General features: G+C 44.7%; 1 protein-coding gene and 1 long non-coding RNA gene across 2 annotated transcripts in view; one reads left to right on the forward strand and one right to left on the reverse strand.

Annotated features, from left to right (window-relative positions):
• Positions 1 to 23,772, reverse strand: part of TENM4 (teneurin transmembrane protein 4) — a 3,069,169-nt gene that overhangs the window by 363,529 nt on the left and 2,681,868 nt on the right. The window lies entirely within an intron of this gene.
• Positions 3,475 to 4,904, forward strand: LOC129484680 (uncharacterized). The gene is made up of 2 exons (XR_008658490.1): positions 3,475 to 3,692; positions 3,961 to 4,904. It is a non-coding gene; the product is annotated as an uncharacterized lncRNA (long non-coding RNA).

Below are 23,772 nucleotides of genomic sequence, written 5' to 3' on the forward strand. Positions count from 1 at the left end.
AGTGATCCCATTCACTCTGAGCCATGTCCTGGTCTGAACAACATACTATCTGGCTACCCTAACCTGAGGTTCTCTTGCCAGCAGCTGGCTCTTGGTCTGATAGGCCAGGGGTAATCTCATTTCTCTGGGCTGCTTAAGGATCAAGGTTGCTTCCTGGCTCCTGTCCACTATCTCCAGAACCTCCACTCACACACACGCGCACACACACACAAACACACACACATCCCCCCACACACATCCCTACCTCACACGCCTGGCCTAGCTCACCAGCAAGCGATTATTTATAATGTGGCAGAAGATAGTTTTAAGGTAAAGAAATGGAACTTGGGCCTGATTGAAACAATGTGCTTATCTCCGTCTTGGGAGGAAAGAGTGGTCAGAGAGAGATTACTCAGAAGAGATTTACTTACTTCCCGGAGACCTCTCCCCCACGCTTATTTTCAGAATGGGTTTAATATGTGAAATGTGATTTGAGCCAGGCAGGGAGGGAGAAATGGAAGTGATTCACTCTGGCCATGCTGATCCACATGTTATTCACTGACATTTTTTTAGCCAGACTTTTAAATGAGGAGTCTTAGAATGATAGGGCTGGCAAGGATTATTAAGATTATTTTAGAGATGAGCTAGTACAACTTATTCGTTTCACGGAGGGGAAAGCTGAGGACTAGAGAGGACAGGAGGCTTGCCCCACAGTCTTACAGCTTGGAGCCTTGGCTCCCAGCCCCTCCACCCACCCTCCATCTCTTGGGTTTCTTCCGGGGGACACCCTATTCCATGGCAGTGGTTTGAATGTCCACTCATGGGGAAGCAAAGCAAAGACTCTACAAAAAATATGCAGAGGCTCTTCTGGACAACTAACTTCTCCTCCACACTTCCATGCCTCTGTGAAAGCCACTCCTTCACATGAAATGACATTGCCTGTTTGTACTGAAGACAGTGAATTCCTCCAGGGGCTGGACCCATTACTAGTTTCCTGGAGCCTGGACCAGATTTAGGTAGAGGATGGCAGCAAGGCAAAAGCAAAGATGGAAGTTAGTGCAGAAGCATGGTCACTAACCTGAGCATCCCACTAGACCTTCATTCTCTTATTTCTTTGGGAATGGGGGAAGGAAAAATGACTACAGTGGAGGTCACAGAGTAGAACAGCCCATCCTCTCCAAAGCCCAACTCTTCTACCTCTACAACCACCCAGGGTGCCATTTCCCCTCAACTAGCCATAATAGCTGACTCTGCTGAAAAGGCAGAATCATTGTCCCTATCTTCCAAGTTTCTATCTGAATGTCATATCTTCCAGAAAGCCCTCTAAAAGCAAGTTCTTCCTTTACTTTGCTCTCTAAGTACTTTTTCCACATTCTAATTTATTATTTCAGTGAATATGTATTCATCACCCACTACGGACCGTGTTCTATACTATGTACAGGCTCTGTGCTAGAAGTTGAGACTACAAAGGCAAAGAAGATACCATCATTATCTTCAAGTTTGCAGTCTTATGAGAGGGGGGTTGAGGAAGTGGAGACACAGACACTATGACATTAGACAGTGAAATTAGAAGGCAGCATTGGGAGTTAAGGGAACATCCCCTCCAAGCAAGATTCCTAGGAGAAACAAGACTTGAATTGCATCTTGAAAGGTAAGCCTGGAGCCTGGAGGTGGGGAATAAAGGTGAAAGTGAAAGGTACTTCAGGCACCTGAGTACCTGGTATTCTGTTGCTATTACTTTTCTCAATATCCCACCACCCTGCCAGCCTGTTAGCTTTGTGGAGACTGCCACAGCTCATTCATTTTCTTATCCCCACAATCCCTTGACCTTTCCCAAAACTCATCACTTCTTTGTTAAATAGAACAGATCAACAATGGCCCTCACTCAGAGTAAAACAAAGCTTCTTGTCTTCTGGCACAGACAATGTTAGTGTGTGTTACTGATCCAGAGAAATCAAGAGAGCCCCCTTGCTGGAGAGCAGGGCAGCTGGGACCAGCCTTAGCCATCAATTAACACTACTGCAAGATCAACACCAAACACTAATTTTGCAGACATAGAAAGCACTATTGGAAATTTATTTCCAAATGTTGAGCTCATGTCGCTAATTCTGTTTTAATATTAACTATCTCATTTGGCAATTCTATTTCAATAATGAAAAGGTTATCTCTACTGTAAGATAAATAATGAGGAAGACTCACTGGCTTCGACTTGATCATTCAAATTTATGTGTCATTGGAGCTGTATTCTCTATTACGACCCAACAAACTGATTAAATATCAGCCAAGCATGAACAATAGCTTGCAGCTCTAATTCCTCCTTCCCATCCCACCTCTGAAAGCCTTTAAACCCTGGAATGTAAATGCGAATTTTTTTTCCTGGCATTAAAAACAACATGAAGAAATTGTATTTTTGACTCTGTTGTCTACTGTTGCTGACAATGTTGAAACCACTTGGGCGTTATTTCTCGTCTGAGATCAGTGATCTATGGGGAAAAGTGTTTCCTAGTTGGGCAAAGGAATCATGGGGTCAGAGGCTTCTTCCTCCTCCCCTGAACTGCTCAGTTCAATTCAACCAACATCGCTGAGCACCTACTCTATGCCAAGCCCTGACCTAGACCTAAGGCCCTAAAGAGAATTCCATAGGGAAAGAAAAACGACTGTTGCTGAACACATGCCTTACTCTTTGGAGTCCCCACGGTACCCTCTGCAGCTGCACACCTAATAGAATGCACAGTGTTGAAATGCCCTTTCCTGAGTGCTTCAGGGATAAAGGATGTGCCTTATTCATCTTTGCATCCCTGCTGGGCCAGCTCAGAGCCTGGCATACAATAGACACTCAACAAATGTTTGGTGGATTTTAACAAATTGCCTGAAATTTTATATACCTTACTGAGTCCTCACAGCCAACCAGAAAGTGGCTCTTTATTCTACCCAGCCCTCATCACAAATAAACTTGAGGGTTTCTAAGTCTCTTCCCAAGAATATAAGCATCTGAAAGCAGGAGCCATTTACCATTCATTCATGGGTTCTCAGAAAACTTTTGTTGGATGAATGACCATGTCTTTTTCAGTGGTTCCTCTTCTATCTAGGACTAGTTTCCTACTGTTTGAGTTCCCTCAGGAGCTAACCCTAAAAAAAGGATTCAAATGCAAGTAGCATCTGAGAGTAAACTACTTACAGGCAAAGGAGTGGGGATGTGAGATAGGGAAGGGAAGGCCCCTAAGAATGGGTGTGTTGCAGAATTGTGCCACCTGATGGTGGGCGGGGCAGCTGGGGTATTTATATGCCTGTCCATCAATTATTGGTTGGGGGCTGCTTCCAGGGGGTGTTCATACCTTTTCACTTCTGATCTGCTCCATGTATGGGCAAAGCTGCCTTCAGAAGCCAGAAAAAGCTTTAGGAGAAGAAAGTAGACTTGGAAGTTGGGCTGGCTGCACTGAAATGGTCAGAGGGTATAAATGGGGTGCCCACTGCCGCAGCTGCAGGTGAGGAATTGTGATCACATGATGATGTGGGATGCCTCCAGAACATTCAAATGGAAAGTGTGAGACACTCATAGGTCTGGAGGTTAGATAAGAGGACATCAGAGATTCCTTACAGTACTAACATTCTAGAATGCCATGACTTCAGCATACTGGCTTTTAAAGTACAAATCATCTTCAGAAGAAAATCCCTTTGTCTTTGGGTTGAGCAAGTAAAAGACCCAGGGAGAGGTATGTGTGTGGCATGAGGGTGGCAGGGGATACGCAGACAGTTTGGCTCAATCATGCTGTCTCTAGAGAAACCGAGGGACACTGATGGTGAGATAACCCATAGTCATGGAGAGATGGATGGCTCAAGTCCTAACATAAGCGTTAGGGAGGTCCAGTCACCTTGCTGGCCTCCACCAAATAATCTGATGTTTTACCAACCATCTATTTCACATCAGGCACTGTGTTTCACTCTTCACATATATTAATTTGTATTATTTAATCTTTGCAGCAACCTTGGAAGATGTTATAAAGATACCATATTGCAGATAATGAAACTGAGGTTCAGAGAGGCCCAATAGTCGACACAAAACCAAGGTGGGAATGTGAATCTGTTTTTCATTCTGTGACCCTGTGGTGCCCTTCTCTACAGCTGTTCATCCACAGACCTTCAAAGGATGTGCCACCAGGCTCAGCTATGCAGTAAACAGTCCCGGCAAAGGATCTTTGTGCAGATTTGTGATTAAAGGCAAACAAGATAATCAGTCCCAGGACCAGGGGAGAGCCGTCCTCACTCTCATGCATTCCTCCATTCACACGGCCCTGGAAACCTTTCGGTGTGGCAGTGGCTGTGGCAATCACTCTGCCGACTGCAGAATAAAGGGTCCTGTCTGGAAATGCAATTATTTCCACATAAAAGGTTTTTAAAAGACACATACGCACGCGCGTGCATGCGCACACACACACACGATAGCATTTTTGGTTTTCAGAAACTGATATTCCCAATAAGGACAAAAATTAACTTTGTAAAAAATGAAGATGATGAAGACAATGAAGAGATGGTGATGATGATGATGGATGAAGATTGTGGTGACAAGCATGATGAATATATTGAGAAGGTGAAGATGATGAAGATGAAGATGGTGATGATGATGGTAGCAGCAACCACCATTTTCTGAGCCCATAAATGTGCCACTCACTATGTTGGCTACTTTATAGACATTACCTCTAATTATTACAATAACCCTGTAAGATAAAGTTTAGCACCTCCATTTAACACATGAGAAACTGAAGCTCATAGAAGTGAAGTAAGCTGCCTGAGGTCACAACCTTAGGCATGAAAAAGGATTGACAGAGATTACTGCTTGAATTATTACTCCAAATCCTGTGCCTATAACCACTAACATAACCACTTCATTTGTTTACTCCTTCATTTATTTAAAAAATTTATTCATCTATTGAATGAATGTTTACTTGGTCTCAGATATACCTATGGTACCTGCTAGATCTTCCTAATCCTCATTTGTCAAGAAAATGCCACCATCCTCACATTAGGGATAAGTGAAAATGAGGGTGAATTAGATTCAAATCAAGATTTATCAGCCTGGCGTGGTGGCTCATGCCTGTAATCCCAGCACTTTGGGAGGCTGAGGTGGGAGGATCACCTGAGGTCAGGAGTTCGAGACCAGCCTGGCCCACATGGCAAAACCCCATCTCTACTAAAAAAATACAAAAATTAGCCAGGCGCAGTGGTGTGCACCTGTAATCCCAGCTACTCGAGAGGCTGAGGCAGGAGAATCGCTTGAACCTGGGAGGTGGAGGTTGTGGTGAGCCGAGATCATGCCACTGCACTCCAGCCTGGGTGACAGAGAAAGACTCCGTCTCAAAAAAAAAAAAAAAAAAAAAAAAAAAAAAAAAATCATGATGACTCTTTCTACAACTAGTGTGAAAAGAGCTATCAATTATTTTTCAGCTCCTATAAGCTAATGACAATTATCTGCTTCACTGTTAATTAATGTGGCAATAAAAAGATGCATAGTAATTGGTTGATAAAGAGAAGGCTGTGCTCTAGGCAGGGGGCCCAGTGGACCACGGTGGGTGGATAACAGGAAGAGCTCTTGAAGGCTGTTAGTGCTGGGCCAACACTGGGGAACAAACATGGCTGGACAGTTGGGCAGCACTCACTACCTGGCTATTCCCTGATGTGGCTTGATCGGCAGGGGTGGGCCTCATTCTTTGGCATTTACTAAGTGCCACTACCAGATACGATGGCACCCACCACCAAAGAAACATTAAGCATTGCTAGAACTATTTCACGGTTCAGAGAAGTTAAATGACTTCTTTAAGGTCATTCAGTTAGAAAGTGGGGGAATTAAGATTCAACCTGATCTATGAGGTTTGTAGGTTTTCCCTTAGAGTTGCCATAAATAGAGATATCCTTCCCATCCCCTGTGTAGTGGGAAGGACAAAGATAATGAAGGACTTGGAGAAAGTTTGGAACAGGTCTGGTGGCCAGGGCACCTGGCCCAGTTCTACCACTGACTTAGAATGTCCACCTGCCTGTAATACCTCTGTTGGCTGTGCCTCAGGATCTTTATCCAGAATGAAAAGTGATTGGTCTGTGGTCTGTCTCAGTTCCATTCCAGCCTCCCTAGACTTCCAAGACCCTGGTTTACAGTTTGCTCAACTATTCTTTAACACATCTGATCATAAGAACTACTCTGGGAGAGAGGGGGGCAGCATGGGTGGTTTATGTTCTTTACAGGGAAGGACTTATGATAGTCTAAAGCTATTCACATCCAAGAAAACACATCTCTGGAGTAAGCATGTAACTCAATGGAAAAGTCAGATTTAATATACAGAAAACTGGTTTATACCATAAAATCAGATATATGGCCTTGTACTCTCTCATTCCCTGCCTAGATCATCTGTGTACATTTTTTCTCCTCAATAAGAAGGTGAGCGGATTGAGAGTATTGCATCGTCCATAGACTCTAGCATAGCCCTGGGCATGGAAAGGGATTGACACACGTTGTTGCTTGAATTACTACAAAGAGTAATGTTTCAGCTCTTGTGTATGGTGCCTTTATTTATTACTGCAGAGGTCACCTTGAGCAATACTGAGAATACTATCCTCATTTTCTACAGAAGGAAATGAGGGCTCAGAGAAGCCAAACAGCTTGGCCAAGGGCCACACACTAGGAAGCAATTGGTCTAAGGCCTCTTGATTCTTAACCCAGGGCTCTTCTCACCAGCATCTTAGAGAGAGACCAATTCCTCCCGCAGAAGAAGGGGGAAGATATTAGGAAATGTCTCTCTTGAAGACAGCAACACCCCTTGGAACACCTGCCAGAGACAGCATTTTGAGAATTGGCATGCTCCTTTGGGAACCCCTGGAGGATGCCAGGAGAGGAAGAAAAGGGATGGGGAGAATCTTCCAGTTCAAAGAACCTCCACTTCTTGCCATAAGATTTGGCTAAGTGCCTCTCTGTCTCTCACACTAGCCTGAGAATTCCCTGAGACAGGGTAGGGGTCATATTCGTGTCTATTTGCCCTACCCCTATCACATCCAGGAAGACTTGGCATAACACTGGAATAAATGAATCAATGAATGAATGAGTGATTCAGTCTGCCAGAAGGGGACATCTAGAGGCTTCCTAATAGGTGTGGCCTAACAGGCCCTAAGAACGGTTCTGTGCTTTTTAATAATAATTAATAATAATAGACATCCCCCTAGCTCCATGAAGTTTTTTAAACACTTCTGTAGGACAAGGATTATTATCTCAGTTTGGGAGATTTGCCCAAGGCCATGGAGACAGCGTAAGTAGCTGTCATTTAATTTAGCCTTTGGCAAGGATAGATACTCTGTGGTAGGTATTATTATTATCTCTATTCTCTGGATGAGGAAACTGAGGTCGCAGAAAGTAGCCTGTGTAAGGTCCCATGGGCAGTAATTTTACGTAAAGCCAAAAGGATCTGGCCCCCCAGTGTGGGCATTTGCTATTTACGGCTCATCTGCCTGGATCAACATTCCTGAAGCTTGGAGTGGGACGTCCTAATGAGGTGCTGTCAGGCTGACAACTGTCTGCTGAATGGAGGCTAATTGGGAATTTTACAGGAACAACAGAAACAAACCTGATCTCTCTCGATTACAATGAATGTGAGTCTGTGTGTGTGCTATGGGGCTGGCTCTGGGACACATGCACGCTGCTCGTGAGTGTATGTGGGGGAGCGTTGTGTATGTGTGTCTACTTGTCTTCCCTGAGGAAAAAATACAACAGACCCATCCAGTCCTCTTTTCTTAAATATTCCTAGATGCTGTAAGCCTTCAATTCTCTGTGCTCCAACGAGGGCAATGATGTCAGTGATCACAGCATGTGTGAGCAGGATTCAGAGCAGTGCCTGGCCAGGTGTGAACACGAGGGCAAATGTCCCAGTTCTGAAAGGAATTACAGGTGGTATATTCGATTTTGTTTTGTATAACATTCATTAAGGGTATTCTACCAGCCCTACATGACCCTGGGTGTGAGGCCAGAAATAGTTAAAAATGTAACAGTGATAACAGTAAAACCAACTTGAAAGAGTTGTTCGACCAGGCCCTGTTATCTCAGGGAGAAACAAAAGCAAACGTGTGCAGATGGAATTCAAGGCAGAGCTCTTTCTGACAGTGATCAGGTAGCAGGGAACTAATAATTGCCCAAGGAAGCGAGTGGAAGGAAGGCTTAACAAGAGCTCCATGGACACAGTGCACAGGACTATTTTCTACCAAAGGCATCTGGTAGGAAAAGGAATTGAGCAGGGAGGACATCTTCCAGCCCTTCAAAGTCAAACTTTGGAGAGATCAGACATCCTAGAACCTAATCAGTGGTGTTAAAAGTAGTACTTTTAGTGCTTTTTTGAATATCTACTTTGGGTCAGGCACTGTTGGGTCCTTTCTATGAATTATTTCAGCTACTTCTCACAACCACCAAGAAAGGGGATTATTAGTCCAGCTTCGCAGAGAAGGGATTCAATCACTGCTTGTTAGGTTGAATGAAGTACTGGATGGTCAGATCCCCAAACCTTACAGAGTGGCTTCCTTCACAAAATGAATTAAGATGATCACGCAGCAGAAAAGCCAGCTTCTTAGACTCTGGTAAAAGGGCAAAACAAATAAATTTCCTGGGATCCTTCCATCCAAACAGCCCTGTGCAAAGCTGGCCACTCTATGTAGATTCCAACAAAGAGAGAGAGAGAGAGTTCATGTGAGTAAGTGAGTGTGCTAGGGAGGCAGTGAGATCTGTGAATCAGCATTCTGGGTGTTCTAATACTTCCTACTGAGGTCCTACACACTCCCAAGTGTAATTTAAGGGGTTAAATGCTGAGCATGGAGGCAGAGAAGGGGTAAATGTGGGTTGAACAAGAGACTTAAACTTGGAATTATCCAGACTTAAAAGTTCTAAAAAGGAATGCTGTAAAATTTAGGGGAAGAGGATAGGGCAGAAAATGCTTCTAACAGTAGGTTTGTGGTTTGTGGCTTCCCTTCTGAAACCACAGAGAGCTAGCACTTCAACCCAAATTAGAGCCCAAAGATTCATGCAGTCACCAAGTTTCTGACCTGGTAGAGTCTTGGAGATCCTAAGTCCTGATTCCCATCTCCATTTCTAAATGAGGCTGAAATTGGGGAATGTGGACTTTCCCTGGATCACACTTCTTCTGTGGCCAGAGCCAGGAGAAGATGCTCTTTGAGTCAAAGTCTAGTAGTTTTTGGCTGAGAGCTACATAGGTTAGGTGGCCACAGGGCCTACTCCCTAGCAGACCATCCTTTGTCACTGCACCAGAAACTGGCATTCTCAGCTGCATCCTCAGTTTCCTGCCTTCCCAAAAGCTCTGAGCAGCTGAGATTTGTGCATTGGTGCAAATGATTTTTTCCTTTGCTTAGTCTTGTTCAACACAGTCACCTCCTCTCAAATCTCTCATTTCCTTGGACATTTCTTCTCTGGCCTTCTGTGAACACCAGCCAGCTTAGGGCTTTCCATAGGAGACATATTTCATTCAGGCATTCCCTGAAAAGTGTTCACTGGAGACCTGTCAAGAGTCCACAATAGCTAGACCTATTTGTTCACCTGGTGCCTGCTGGGCTACAGGCATGTATTAGATTCTTAACACCGATTGAGCCTCAATTCAGTCCCCTAACACGCTTGCAATGTAGGTACTACGAAGCCCATTTTACAGGTTAGGAAACTGAGGCTCAGTTGGGTTCACTCACAGGAAGGTTATAAAGCTAGCACACGGAAGAACCTCAAATAAACCCTGAGAAGTCATAGACTGTAGTGGTTAAAGGTCTGCTAGGCCAGAGAGTATGGATTTGAAACCCAGCTCTGTCACTGTGTGACTATGTGACCCTCGGCAAGTTGCTTAAGTTTCCTGTACCTCAGTTTCCTCACTTGTGAAGTGGGGGTAAGTAACAGAGTAGTTGTAAAGATTTAGGGAGAAGATAAATATAAAGCACTGAAAACACTGTAATATGAGTTGCTATTATTATTATATTATCTCAAGACTATGTACTCTCCACTATTTAATGCTGCTCAAACCTGTCTAAAGTATGCTTGTCCTAGGTCAGGTAGGTTCATAGGTCATATCACCCGACAATGAACTTGATCTGCTGAACAGGGTAAGTTAACAGCTGTTAAACAGCTGCAATGCTCTAGCCCAGGGAAAGGGAGGTTTAGGGCCTTGAAAGGATCTAGGGAAAGGTAATAGGCAGAACCCCACCCAGTTCAATGGGAGGCAATCAGAATCTGCCCTGGATTAAAACAGACATCCCAGGTTCCCTGGGAAATAAACTCTGAAATGGAGATTTGCTGGCAGGAGGCTTCTTGCTCTCATGAGCAACCCCTGTAAGGGAGTGAGAAAAGCAGAAGTGGGCAGAGGGAGAACTTGAGCTACAATGCGGCTACAACACAGGCCTCAGCCCATCTTTTCAGCAGCTCTGGAGCTGGGCTGGTCTTTCAGAGTTGTCTCAAATTGGGTCAAGAAGGTTGGGTCTTTGTAATCCTCACTCCTACTCCCACCTTTCCCATGGAGGACTCACTGGTGACAAGCTGCCTCCAGGGATGGGTCTTAACCTTGGGCTGGGAAAGGCAGCTCCTTTCAGGGGAAGACAATTCTCAGAGAATGAAGTAGCTGTGGGCTGTGAACTGCTGGTCTTGGGTAGAATCTGGGTGACACACCACAGCATCCACTATAATCCTGAACAGCAGAAGGGTAGGTGTGCCCCACTCTCCAAGGCAAGGTTGGTGTTAGTATAGTTGCAAAGATATTGTGTGGGGCACTAGTTGACATGCAATTTTTTGAGTTCAATTTTAGAAGTACTGTTAGTCATAATCTCTGGGTAGAGGGCTCAGGACTCTGAGTTTAACAAGCACACTAAGTGGTATGTGTGCACCATTAAGCTTGAGAACAGTGCCCTAAAGAGTCTTGAGAAATTGGTCATCAGTGGTCATTTCAATAAATTCTCATCTTAAGAATGTACTCACATTTTGCATCCTTTCAAAATATATTTTTTAATACAAACATATTTTTCCCCTCGCATCTTCAGAAATACAGGCCATTGTTACCTCTCTGTCAATCTCTGCACAGGCCCGAGAATACTCTCATCCCAGTTTGAGAAGGCTGGCTGCCTCTTTTTGACTATCTTTACTATCTGCTGGGGATGCAAACAAAGTAAGATCCAGCCTCTGCTCTTAAGGAGCTCAAAGTCTAGCAGAGAGCTAATACCCAAGGCATCTTCCAGAACTGCAATCTTTCCCCTGGCCTCCTCTGCCTGCTAGATTCACCTGCTTTCAAATTTGTTTTCTGGGAGCCGAATAACCAATGCTCTTATGGAGTTAGCAAATTTGTTTTTCCCAGGACTGCCACCTCCCCACCCTCAATCAATTTCTTTGTGTCTGAGGGCAGTGTATAGCTGGTTTAGTTTCTCCTCTGTCCATGTTCTCAACTTTCTGAATCATTAAATCGTTCTCGTCCAAATACAGCAATCTATTTCATCTTAGAAGCTTGGCTGTCTTGGAAACCCAAGAGCCCCTGGGGGAGTGGAAGGCCCAAGAGAACTAAGTGATTTAGAACTCCTCAAAACCAGGCCTCAACATTTCTCGGTCTCATTCCCAGAGGGGCCTTCGCAGTTGGAATCTTAATTCAGAAAGTGCCTTCCAAGTTGGAAGGCAAAAGAAACAGGGGGAGGGCATAAAATGGGACAAGAGTGATTCGGTATTTGTGACAAGTAGCTTTCTCTATCCAGGTGGGCTCTTCTCCAGGAAGCCCTATTAATAACATATTCACTTTGGTAACAGCTTTTATTTTGAGAAATCCCCGGGTCCTTTATGGAGAGAAATCATATCACCCGACAATGAACTTGATCTGCTGAACAGGGTAAGTTAACAGCTGTTAAACAGCTGCAATGCTCTAGCCCAGGGAAAGGGAGGTTTAGGGCCTTGAAAGGATCTAGGGAAAGGTAATAGGCAGAACCACACCCAGTTCAATGGGAGGCAATCAGAATCTGCCCTGGATTAAAAGCAAGATTCCTGTCTACTTTGCATTCGGCAATCGGGCATGTAATCAGAGGAAGAGACTAGGAAGCTGAGAGGAACTTGGGCCCAGAGCTGGTGTTGACTGAGCTTTTCATGTACCAGGTACTGTGCTAAGCCACTTACATGGATTATTTGATTCCTCACACTGATGGGAGGATGTAGCTTCTGATATTATCCTCATTATATATAAAGGGAAATTGAGCCTCGAAGAAGTGAAGGGACCAGCTCAGGTTTACCTGGTGGGTAAGGGGAGCCCAGGTTGGGTTCCCAAGTCCTCACTTGAAATCAGGAAGTCTCAGAAGCCCTCTCTCACTGCCTTGGCTGAGATGCTAGGTTGGGAGCCACCCTAGCTTGATTCTATGGGAAGGTTGTGCTGCTATCAAAAAGCTAGAGTCATTTCGGCTGGACATGCCACCAGTGAAACTCGGCAGCAGGCGGGGAGGAGAGACAGCTCCCCTCTGGGTATCTGGCAGCCTGTCCTTCTCAGGGTGTCAGTCCTCTCCAATTTTAGAAATTTCCTCGAGCTGCATGCCAAGCAGAGTGAAGCCGTGTGCTGCTCAGGCAGGACTCTTGGTGGATGATTTATGGGCCCCGTATCCTTCCACAATCCCCAGGAAGGAGTGATCCTTCTTACTTACCGCCCAGCCCAGCCGACTCCTGTCAAACAGCCTCGGCAGACCTCCTTAAATGACAGTAATTCTCCTACCAGGAGGAAGCCAGGGTGACGGATTTCTGACCAAGATCCAGCACCCCTGAGAAGCCTCTCAGCAGGCCGCTGCCAAGGCCCTGCTGGATATAAATGGGGTGTAGGATGGAAAGCACCAGAGAGACCCAGGAGACAGAAGCAAAAAGAGGAGTGAGACAGAGAGAAAGTGGGGGGAAGGCAGAGAAGGACAGAGAAAGGAGACACGAAGGTTGATAAAGGGACATATATGTGGGTGATTGATTATTTGATGAAAGCTTGCCCCTCCCACTGCATTGTAGGGACCACGTCTTGTTTTGCTTACTCTTGTATCTGCAGCACCCAGCACAGTGCCTGACATGGAGGAGGTGCTCATAAGTACTTAGCGAATGACGTCACAAATAAAGACATGTAAGAATACAGACAGCACGAATCCTGGCATATTAGAGGAGCTCAGTAAAGGCTTGCTGACTGACAAAATGCCTACATACAGCTAAAGCATTTGGGGCAGGGGAGATACCCAAATTTCAGGACAGGAGCCTAAGTTGATTCACTAGGGGAAAGAAGTATTGAGAGATGAAGGCTCATAGGCAACAGCTGCACCCAACAGAGGGTCCAGGCTAGGGTCTGAACCTGGGAATTTAAAGCCAGGGTGGGGAGTCAGCAGGGAAAGGAGCTTTCTCATAGGCACCAGGAAGCCAGCAGCACACCTTCAATCTCAGGATCAGAGAAGGAGAAGGGCAATCAGTGGTAGGGTAGAGAGCTCACCACTGCTGTCTCAGAATCCAGCACCGATCCAGGCATGCAACGGGCATGCAGCAGAAGTTTGCTTAATTAGTGAATGAGTACAGAATTGTGGGATGAGAAGGTCAAGGTGAGGGGTTTAGGACTGTACCTGTGGAAGGACAGTGTGACTTGTGAGGTGGGCACAGAGGCTTAAAGGGGCATGCTGGGCTGGACATGCCCTCCCTTAAGACTTGGTGCCTCTGGGCAAATGTGAGTGAACGTTGCTTCTACTTTCATGCTAGGGCATTGGTTCTTAACAGGAGCAATTTTGCTATCCAGGGGGGCATACAGCAATGTTTGGAGACATTTTGGACTGCCACAACTTGGGGAAAGGGTTACTGGCATCTAATGGGGCAGAGCCAGGGATGCCGCTAAACATCCTACAATGCACAAGACAGACTCCACAAGAAAGGGTCGTCTGGCCCCAGATGTGAGGGTTGAAAAGCCCTTTTCTATAGCCTATGGGCGTACCACTGCTCCCTTGATCCTGAATCTCAGGCCTCATTTAGATGTATTTTAGTCACCATAATTAAGATTACTACCATCAGTAAAGATTTGTTGAGTACTGACACATATAAGCAGATACCTACCATCTTGTACTTTTGTTCCTTAAAACTGATGACAGTAGTTTGGGATTCAGAGAAGGCCAGTGGGAACACAATCCATTGTACAGTTCAGCTGGAGATGTGAGATCACAGCAGTATCACCCTGAGCGGGGGGTGGGGGGGGCACAACTCTACCCTAAGTGGGGGCACCGGGCCAGGGACTTCCCTTTAAACTTCTGGAATTTGGAACCCTGGATGTAGACCTGGAAGGGTCCATAGGACCCTCTTGTCCCCCTGCTTTATCTTACAGGTGAAGCAGCTGAAGTCTGAGAAGAAAATGACTGTCCAGGGTCACAGGGCAAGTGCAGGCCTGAGAGCACAGATCTCCGGACTGCCAGCCTAGTACTTTTTCTATGAGAAAGAGCCTCTGGTGATGTAAGTTTCTAAAAGACGCCTCCTGCAGTGAGAAGTGTGTGATAGGCATGAATGACTTGAAAGCCTTTCAAACGTCCAGGTAATCAGGTGCTGTTCCCCTTAGACTGACCACTGCTCAGGGAGCCAGAGCCTGATAGAAGGTTCTGGTGGGAGTCTGTGGCTCACTCACCTTCAACAGAAAGACAATTGCTTGAAGATACTGTATTTAAGCATTCATGGGGGACCCCCCCCGCAAGATCCAAAGAACAACATGACTTTATAATAGAATACTTCTCCCCTAATGTCCCAAGGAAAGGCGGTACTAATAAGTAAAAAGATGAGCACCACAAATAGGGACTGATATTTTTTTCCCCATTCCTCAGGCCCCTGAGAATTATTTTCATGACAAAAAGTTGTTATTCACTTGTCCAGGGAGAACATGCTGGTGACTGGCTTATTTGGAGTGGAAATTAAAGAGCACAGGCTCAGCCAGAGAAGTGGGGTCCTCTAACAAGTCACAGAGCAGTAAAATTCCCTCTGCTCCTCAACCTCCCTCCACCTGGAGACTGTTCCTGCAGCATCTACCCCCTAAGGCATTTTTATCCCCACTCCTCAGGGAAGAACTAAATCTGTACCACTTGATGACCTACTAGATATCTATGCAAAGACCCTAATATGTAATGAATTTGTTTATTGGGTCACCCTTCTTCCCCTCTAGACTGCGAGATCCGTCCCTAGTGCTTGGCACAGGGACAGCCACACAGCAGGTGCCCAATAAGTATTTGTTGATTTGTCAAACCCAGGTTCCCGGAGGTCAAATTCCTAGGGGAAAATGTGCATACCAGAGGAGAAATGGGGTATATGTGCTGGGAAAGAAGAATTAAGTTCTGTTTTCATGTCCTGATTGTACCCAAGAAGGAAAGATACTAATATTTCCTGATCTCCTACTCTGCACAAGGCACTTACACTCACAGGGTTAGTCATCCCGACAATGCTGTGAACAAAGTATTATGGTCCCTGGTTCACTGATAATGAAATGGCTACTAGAGAGCTGGGATTACATGGTGCCAAAGCACAAGTTTTCCTGGTCCATCCACCAAGCTGTGTCTTGCACCATAAACAGTCTTTTTCCAATGCGTCAATAAAACCTGATGATGCCTACTTGGACAGGTGGGAATTTGTCCCATAAGAGCTTCAGTCCATGGATGTTCTCATATTTAACATGGACACTTAGTAAAAGTAGCTGGTTTTGCTATCAGAGCACTAGAAGTCTATTTTCTAAGCAGATATAAATAAATAAATAGACTTGATTTGATTTGTGAACTTAAAATTTATGAAGTGATTTATTTGGAAGGTCCTAAAAAGATACAAATAAACTACATTTTGCTAAGCACTTAATGAACTGACTTTCGTGTTTAAGTTCCCTGAAATTAGCTGTACTTCAAAAAATCTAGGGCTTACCACAATCATTAACCATAGGAGGCATTTAGCGTAATGGAAACAATACAGGATGGAGCGTGAAAAGAGCAGGGTTGGGTCACCATGCTGCCTTTTAGGAGCTGATTCTCAGTTTCCTTATCTGTAAAATGGGAGTAGTAACATGCAGCTCACTCAGGTCTATTTTGAGGACATGGAGGCGAAAGCATTTTTGTAAACTGCAAAGCGACATACAAGCATTTTTACAGTTGTAGGAATTTCAGCATCTTATGCCCACTTATGAAGGCTCAATTTCAAAGAAGCCTTCATCATGTACATGGAAAAAGTTAAAAACTACCACGCTGAAGAGTGTACAGTGGTCGGACCACTTCTGCATGTCAGTTTCTGAGTTCACCGTCTTTCCTTTCCCACTGCATGCTGGGGCTGAGAGGGCCTTGTAATTTGTAGCATCGTTAACTAGCGTAACCACAGAAGCTATTCTGCTGCCTTATGAAGGCGCAATCCTTATTAACCTCCAGCACTCAGAGGCACACGCTGGAGATCCTGCTCTTGTTGTGAGGATAATTACAGACATTTTTAGCTTTCTAGGAATTTTTTTTTTTAAAGAACAAAATGTTCTGAAGAAATCTGAAACCACCATGTAGAAAATATTGTGGAAGTTTAATTAAGAAAAATTTTTTTTAAAGTTAGCTATCTATGGGGCCTAAAAAGCATCTCAAAACTGTCTTTTGGAACACTCTATCTGTAAGATGCTAACGGGTGCTCCACAGAAAGCTGTCTGTGGTCAGACGGGCCTGGAAACGGCCTGGATGACAAGGTGAGCGCATGGCTGTGGGACTGGCATACACAGACCATGATGATATGGACGGACCTCTAAGAGCAGACATGGTGAGCAAAGGGTCTCAAACCTGGAAACCTTTATTCCTCAGGACATCTGGGAAACTAGTTTTTCATAGAACTTGCAGAACCTCTGCTCAAAACTGGTTTTCACACTGTGCTCAGCAGGATCCCAGAGGCTCCTGGAGGGGGTCTGAGGAGCTACAGAGGGCTGGGGCTAAGGTCCCCTTGTCCCTTGCAGAGCAGATCCCCTAAAAACTTGAAAAAGTACTGCTCTAGAGCAGGCAAGGACATGAGGCCTTTGAGTCGACCTAAACCTTACTGTTAATCTTCAGACCATAACATTGCCTCTGCTGTTCTGAGCCAGACAGTGCAGAGCACAGTCACAAGATGGGGTCTGAACCCGGGTTCACTCCTCCCTTAACCTTGGGCAAGTTCCTTGACCTCCCCAGCCTCTGCTCCTCGGCTGTGCAATGGCCATGGTACTCATCTCGCAGACTCCACAGGGGACACGGCTGGCACTCAGCAGAGGCTCAAGAAATAACACCCCCTGTATCCCAAACATTACCTTGTTGCTTTTATTTTTTATTTTATTTTAAAATTCTCAGCTCACCATCAGTGAAGCCATTTGCACCCTACAGCTCTGTGTCACTCTGCTGTGCCTGTGGTAACTTACATCTCTTCATCCTGCCTTTGTCATTCCTCCTTAAAACAGTTTTGGTCTATTTTTCTCATCACACAAGGGATATACATTCCTTGTAGAAGATTTTAAAAAATTCAGACAAGAAAAAAAAAAAGAAGGAAAACAAAGCAAGACAAAATCGCCCATAATTCCACCACTTGGAACTATCTTGTTAACACAAAAACATATTCCTTTTCAATTTAAGCCCATCTCAGAAATGCCTGTGAAGCTTCCTGGGTTTATTCTACGCTGTGTTGTTAAACTTACATTTACCCAAATCTCCCATTCTTCTTCTTTACTTTTATCTTTCCTACTTTTTGTTTCAAAAATAATTCTAGCATATTCACATTTGAATTCCAACAATACTGAACAAGCTGAACACAAATATAAATCCTCCTTCCCTCCTTCCACCTCAACCATCCCACTCATCTCCCAAGGAAACCACTGTTAAATGTTGTATTTACAGACATTTTCCTATTTATTTTCATATTATAGTCAGTCTTGATGCTTGAAAACATAAAAGATGATCTTAGAGCTACTGTTTTATTTTTCAAGCCTCTTGAATCATCTTTTCAGTGTGTCTGGCCTTAAAACTAAACCTAGTATTTCCCCTGAGATAACTTTCTTCAAAGTCTAGGGCAGCGCTGCTCGACTTCAGTGTGTATGAGGTGCTTGGAGAACTTGTTAAAAAGCAGAATCTGAGTCAGTGGGGTCTGGAGTGGGGCTGAGATTTTGCATTTTTCATCAGCTCATGCTGTAGGTTCCCTGGAGTACTTTGAGGAGCAAGGCTCCAGGACACTCATCCACCCAAGGCAGGCATTCGTCTCCTTTGCTTATATAAACCCCATGATGAGTGTTGTTCCTGTGTATCTCAGGCACCTGCATCACCAGCTGTCTTTGACTGGCCAGACTTAAGCCCAATGCACAAGTCTCCCTCAAGATTTGGGGTAGCTGGTGGTATGGAGTTCCCTGGAGTTCTGGATTCCCAAATTAAAGGGAACTCGGTGTTCAGGCATCTTCTGCGTGGGGCAAACATCCAGAGGAGCAGCAGACATCATGACCAGTGTACCACACTCCTGAGAGTGTAGCATGGTACTGGACCAAAAGACAGACAAGGGAGCAGTAGTGAGGGACTTTTGCCCTAAGTGGGGAAAAAAGCCCGAAGAAGCACAGCAAGATGCAGACACCCAAGTTTACCCAAAGTGGTCAAGTACTTGTCGGCAACTGAGTTGAAGTGGTAGGTGGAGCCTGAGAAGTGGGGATGGGTGAGTCAGTGAAAGAATATACACTCGACTGGGTGCGGTGGCTGACGCCTGTAATCCCAGCACTTTGGGAGGCCAAGGCAGGTGGATCACAAGGTCAGGAGATCAAGACCACCCTGGCTAACATGGTGAAACCCCGTCTCTACTAAAAATATAAAAAGTTAGCCAGGCATGGTGGTGGGCACCTGTATTCCCAGCTACTCAGGAGGCTGAGGGAGGAGAATGGCGTGAACCCAGGAGGCGGAGCTTACAGTGAGCGGAGATTGTGCCACTGCACTCCAGCCTGGGCGACAGAACAAGACTCCATCTCAAAAATAAATAAATAAATAAATAAATAAAAGAATATACACTCAAGATGTATTCTGACAAAGGACATCTGGGGTGAGGATGAGTGCAGGTAGGAAAGGGGCGATTGTATTACAACATCATCCAGGAGAGGAGGGACAGCGTGGAGTGGTGCTATGCACATGGGCCAGCTGCCTGCTCCTCTAACCTCAAATGTGGTCCCTTTAGGAGGCGCTCTTACTGTCAGCTGCTGCACATATGAGGCAGCCCTCAACTACATGGCCAGTTTCATCCAGCACAGTTCTTAAACCACAGCCCTTTGGCACTTCATAGTGACCCTGGCCTTGGGTTGAGGTGCTGGGGGCAGTGCCTTGGGAGTTAATCCGATGGCCAGATTTCTTATGCATCTGGAGGGTCTAATGAGAATCTCCTTCTACTGCTACACTCCAAGAATCAAAGAGCTGGGACTTCTGATTGGTTAGTGATCAAATAAAGAGAGCCTAGAAAACAAATTCCTTATAACTTTCACAGTTAAGCACATCATATTTCATTTTGCTTCATTTTTTTAAGCTGTTGGTTACTAGAGCTTAAGTCCATATACTTTGGGAGAAATCCTTCCCTAATCAACCACCATGTCTCAAATTTTCTTTGCTGATGTGTAAGAGACTTTTATCCATGATTTGTCTATTAATACCTTTTCTCCCAAATAACTGAAACCTGCCCAAGAAAGCCAGTGGACACCTATTTGCATAGTTTTCATTCAAATCCATCAGGATATCCACAGCAAAGAATGTAACGGGCAAGGGAACTAAATATATGTATTTCTAATAAACTTTCATGAATTTGACCTGCATGAGAATCATCAGAAAGACTTCTTTCCTAATCAAATCAGAATCAGAGTACTAGAAAATGATTCCTATTGTGGAACAGAGAGAAGGGCTTGCACTCAGAACCAATGCTTGACAGTCAGCCTCTGTTCTAAGATACCTTCTTTTTATGAAACATCTCCAGGGAAAGCATAATAGGGACATTTGGCCAGACAATCCTACCCAGAGGTCCTGCAAAGTCAAAGCTGGACAAAGGAAGCCGGAGACGGTTATTGCCTGAGACATCTGTTTTGTTCATCATTGTATTCCCAATATCTAGCATAGGGCCTGCCTAGAGTAGGTACTGTACACATTTCCCTTGCCTGGGTGAATGAATGGATACATGGATGAGAGAACAATCACCTCTAAATCAATATCTTCAGGACCTCTTATTCAGCTCCAGGTGTCTGGTAATTATGTCTACTTAGATGCCTCCCAGGTGCTTCAAACTCATCACATCTGAAATTCTAACTCATCAGGTACCACCCGCTGTCCCTGCAAACTGCTCCTTTGGGACTCTGGAATTTCAATGCCATCTTTAACTGTCTGTACTTCTCTTTCTTACCTTCTTCATCTACCAAACTCCCAGTACAAATGTTACCTTCTCCCCAACGCCTTCCTTGGCCACATCTTGCCTGCCCCTCTTCACTAGCCTTCTTTCTTATTTAAAAATAGATTGGAGTTTGAGGTGATGACTTTGACTTTTTGTGAACAGGGAAGGGAGGCTGAGCAACACACAGGCAGTTGAGCTCTCTCTGAAGGGCAGAAACTCCTTTTTTTTTCTCTTCCATCTCATCTCTCTCTGTTGCTTTTCTAGCTGCAATAAGACAGAACCCTGTTTGGGGGAAACAGAGAAAGCCAAGACCTCTGGGCACTAACTGCAGAAGTTCAAATCCTGGCTTAGGAAAAAACTATCTTAAAACTATGCAAGAGTTTAACTTGGCAGGTAGGTTGCAAGAAGCCTAGCCTCATAGAAGAGAAAGAGCCAGGGAAGGGAAAAAGCTTTCATACTGATGGTTCTGCTTTCAGGTGTCACAATGGAAAAGTAAGGTTTGAAACTTCTAATGAAGTCCACTGACTGCCCAAAGACCACCAGGATTACATCTAGAGTGATAAATAAATGTATTTAGCATGCTGAAGCAAGGGAGAATGTACCCTAAGGGGGCCTCAGGCACTTGGTGGTGGTAGGGGCTTGTGTTGGAGCATTCTAAAGAGAATGCAGGAAGTTCTCTTGGAACTTGGGGCCCTATTCTTCATGCTTAAATAGCTGTACCTGCTTTTTAAGCCCTGTCCCCTTTGCCCAATTTTCTAGCTACGTGAAGAAACAACCCTTAAGCCCTATCCAGAGCAAAAATGTTTTTGTGATTTGCAGCATCTGTGCCTGGTGCTCTGCTAAGTCATGCCCGCTTGCCTCACAGCCTCAAAGGGTTTTTGGTGTTGTGGTGACGGCAGAGTGAATATCACCGACAGAGGACAAATCCCAGCCCCACACTTGCCATACGTCAGCACAGCTGCCAGCCTGGCTCACATTTCAGAATCTTTCAGGAAGCTGTGAGATGCAGAAAGAAGACAGTTTTAGGCTCTGTGGGTAAGAAGATACCTTTTGACTTATAAACTGCAGATCGTCAGATGTGGATATTGTCATAGGAGTGAGTGTGTTGGTCCTGCACATGGTCCCCAGTAGAACTCCTCTACAGAAAAGAACCCTTTTATCAGCGGATGGGCAGGAACCCCTCAGAGGGAGAGGTAGACACCCAAGCTTTCACTTAAGACATCTATAATAAGGGAAGGGAGATCATTAGGACAAATATCTAATACATGTGGGGCTTAAAACCTAGATGATGGGTTGAAAGGTGCAGCAAATCACCGTGGCACGTGAATATCTATGTAACAAACCTGCATGTTCAGCACATGTATCCCAGAACTTAAAGTAAAACAAAATAAAACAACAAACAAACAAACAAAATAGTACCTCCTAAAAACTGTGAAAGAATGAAATGAAATGGAAATGTATCTAAAGCACTCAACACGGTGTCAGGCATGTACTCAGTGCTTGCTAATGCTAGCTTATATTATTCTGATGAATCGTATTAGCAAATGAAAATTCACCTATTCACTGAATCTTTTGGAGACCATTACTATATTCTAGGCTAAATAGGCAAAATGATTAAAAAAAAAAAGAGACTTCTATAAAAAGCCACCAGCCAGCTAGAGCAACCAGAACAGTACCTCTTCGTGTCTCTATTCTCTTTTTTCTCCCTCCTAACCCTGAAAGTCTTTCCTGAGGACTGAGTGCAGACCTGGTGCAAGGATATTGGGAAGTAACTTTGTCTCTGAGCTTCAGTTTCTTTTTTTGTAACATGGGAGTGATAACATTGACCTAAAAGAGTTGTGCGCAATTGAGACAAAGAATGTAAAACATAGTCTGCGAACCTACAAAAGGTGCTCAGCTCAGTCTCAGCCACTATTCCCCTCTCCCTCTTCCTCACTGACTGCCTTTGTCCAGCCTCTAGGAGCAGCCAGCCTCCAGCCTCCTGCCTCCTTTCTGTGCCAGCCCAGCAACCTGAGTCACACTCTGGATTCAGTCCCAGTCTGCTTGGCTGAAGTCTGGTGTTTGCTGCACTTACTATTCCAGGCACCCTGTGATTTACTTTTCTAGTGAGTTAATTGCAAAATCCATATGGAGTGGAGAGAAAACATCAACCCAAGCTTGCCATGAAAAGCAAGGGAACAGAGGAAGTTTTCCATCTTGGCCAGCACAGCCTGGAGAGGAGGCAAGGAGGGAGGACGATGCTGCTGCCCCACTTGCCAAGCTCAAGGCAAGTCACATGGTGTTCAGGCCTCTTTACTCCCCCTTTGTTTATTCTCTCATCTAATTAGACAAAAATTTAAGTTTTAGAAGCCCACTGTGGTTATAAAGTATAGGTGATCAAACCTCAATGTGCAGAAGAAGCACCTGGGAAGTTTATTTAAAATGCAGATTCCCAAGCTTCTCCCTCCAGAGTTTCATCCAATAAGTCTAGGCACAACCCCAGAACTTGCATCCTGCTTGTGCCCAGTGCAGGTAATTCACAGACCAAGGGTTAAGAAATGAAAATGCAAAGGGAAGGGCAGTGTAGTAACTCAGGAGTTAGAAGAATTTAAGACTGGTTCTTGGACAAGTGATTTGTCATTCTCCTCTTTTTTTTTCTGAGACAGAGTCTCACTCTGTCACCTTGGCTGGCGTGCAGTGGCACGATCTTGGCTCACTGCAACCTCTGCCTCCCAGGTTCAAGTGATTCTCCTGCCTCAGTCTCCCGAGTAGCTGGGACTACAGGCATCTGCTACTGCACCTGGCTAATTTTCGTGTTTTTAGTAGAGATGGGGTTTCGCTACGTTGGCCAGGCTGGTCTCGAACTCCTGACCTCAGATGATCCGCCCGCCTCGGCCTTCCAAAGTGCTGGGATTACAGGCATCAGCCATCATGCCTGGCCTCATTTGTCTCTTGAAGCCCCAGATTTCTTATCTCTATAGCAGGAATGAGAATACCTACCTCACAGGACCATTGAGAGAATAACAGATATTGAAATCCCTTAACACAACTCTTGGCACATTGAAGGCACTCAAAAAAAAAAAAAAAAAAAAAATCAAAGAAACAATTTACTTTTCTTTCCTAGAGAAGATTCTTTTTAAAACTGGCCCAAGGCATCTTTGCTCATGAATGTGAATACATTTTTGTATCTGTTTACAATCTACAACATCCAAAGAGTGGCCTTTGGGGAAGCAGGCTCTTGTTTTGAAATCACTTTGAAGATGAAAAGGTGTCAAATCTTCCAGAGTCTTGGTTGGTGGAAGTTAAAACAAATGTTTACTTTAATTTGGTGAGTTATAATTTATTAAAGGCTTTTGGAAAATGAAAGTACTATTTACGTTGTCACAAGGGACCCAACAGTTTTGAATAGTTTGTAGTTAATTCATTCG

This window comes from Symphalangus syndactylus, chromosome 6 (genome assembly GCF_028878055.3).
Source record: "Symphalangus syndactylus isolate Jambi chromosome 6, NHGRI_mSymSyn1-v2.1_pri, whole genome shotgun sequence".
NCBI lineage: Eukaryota > Metazoa > Chordata > Mammalia > Primates > Hylobatidae > Symphalangus > Symphalangus syndactylus.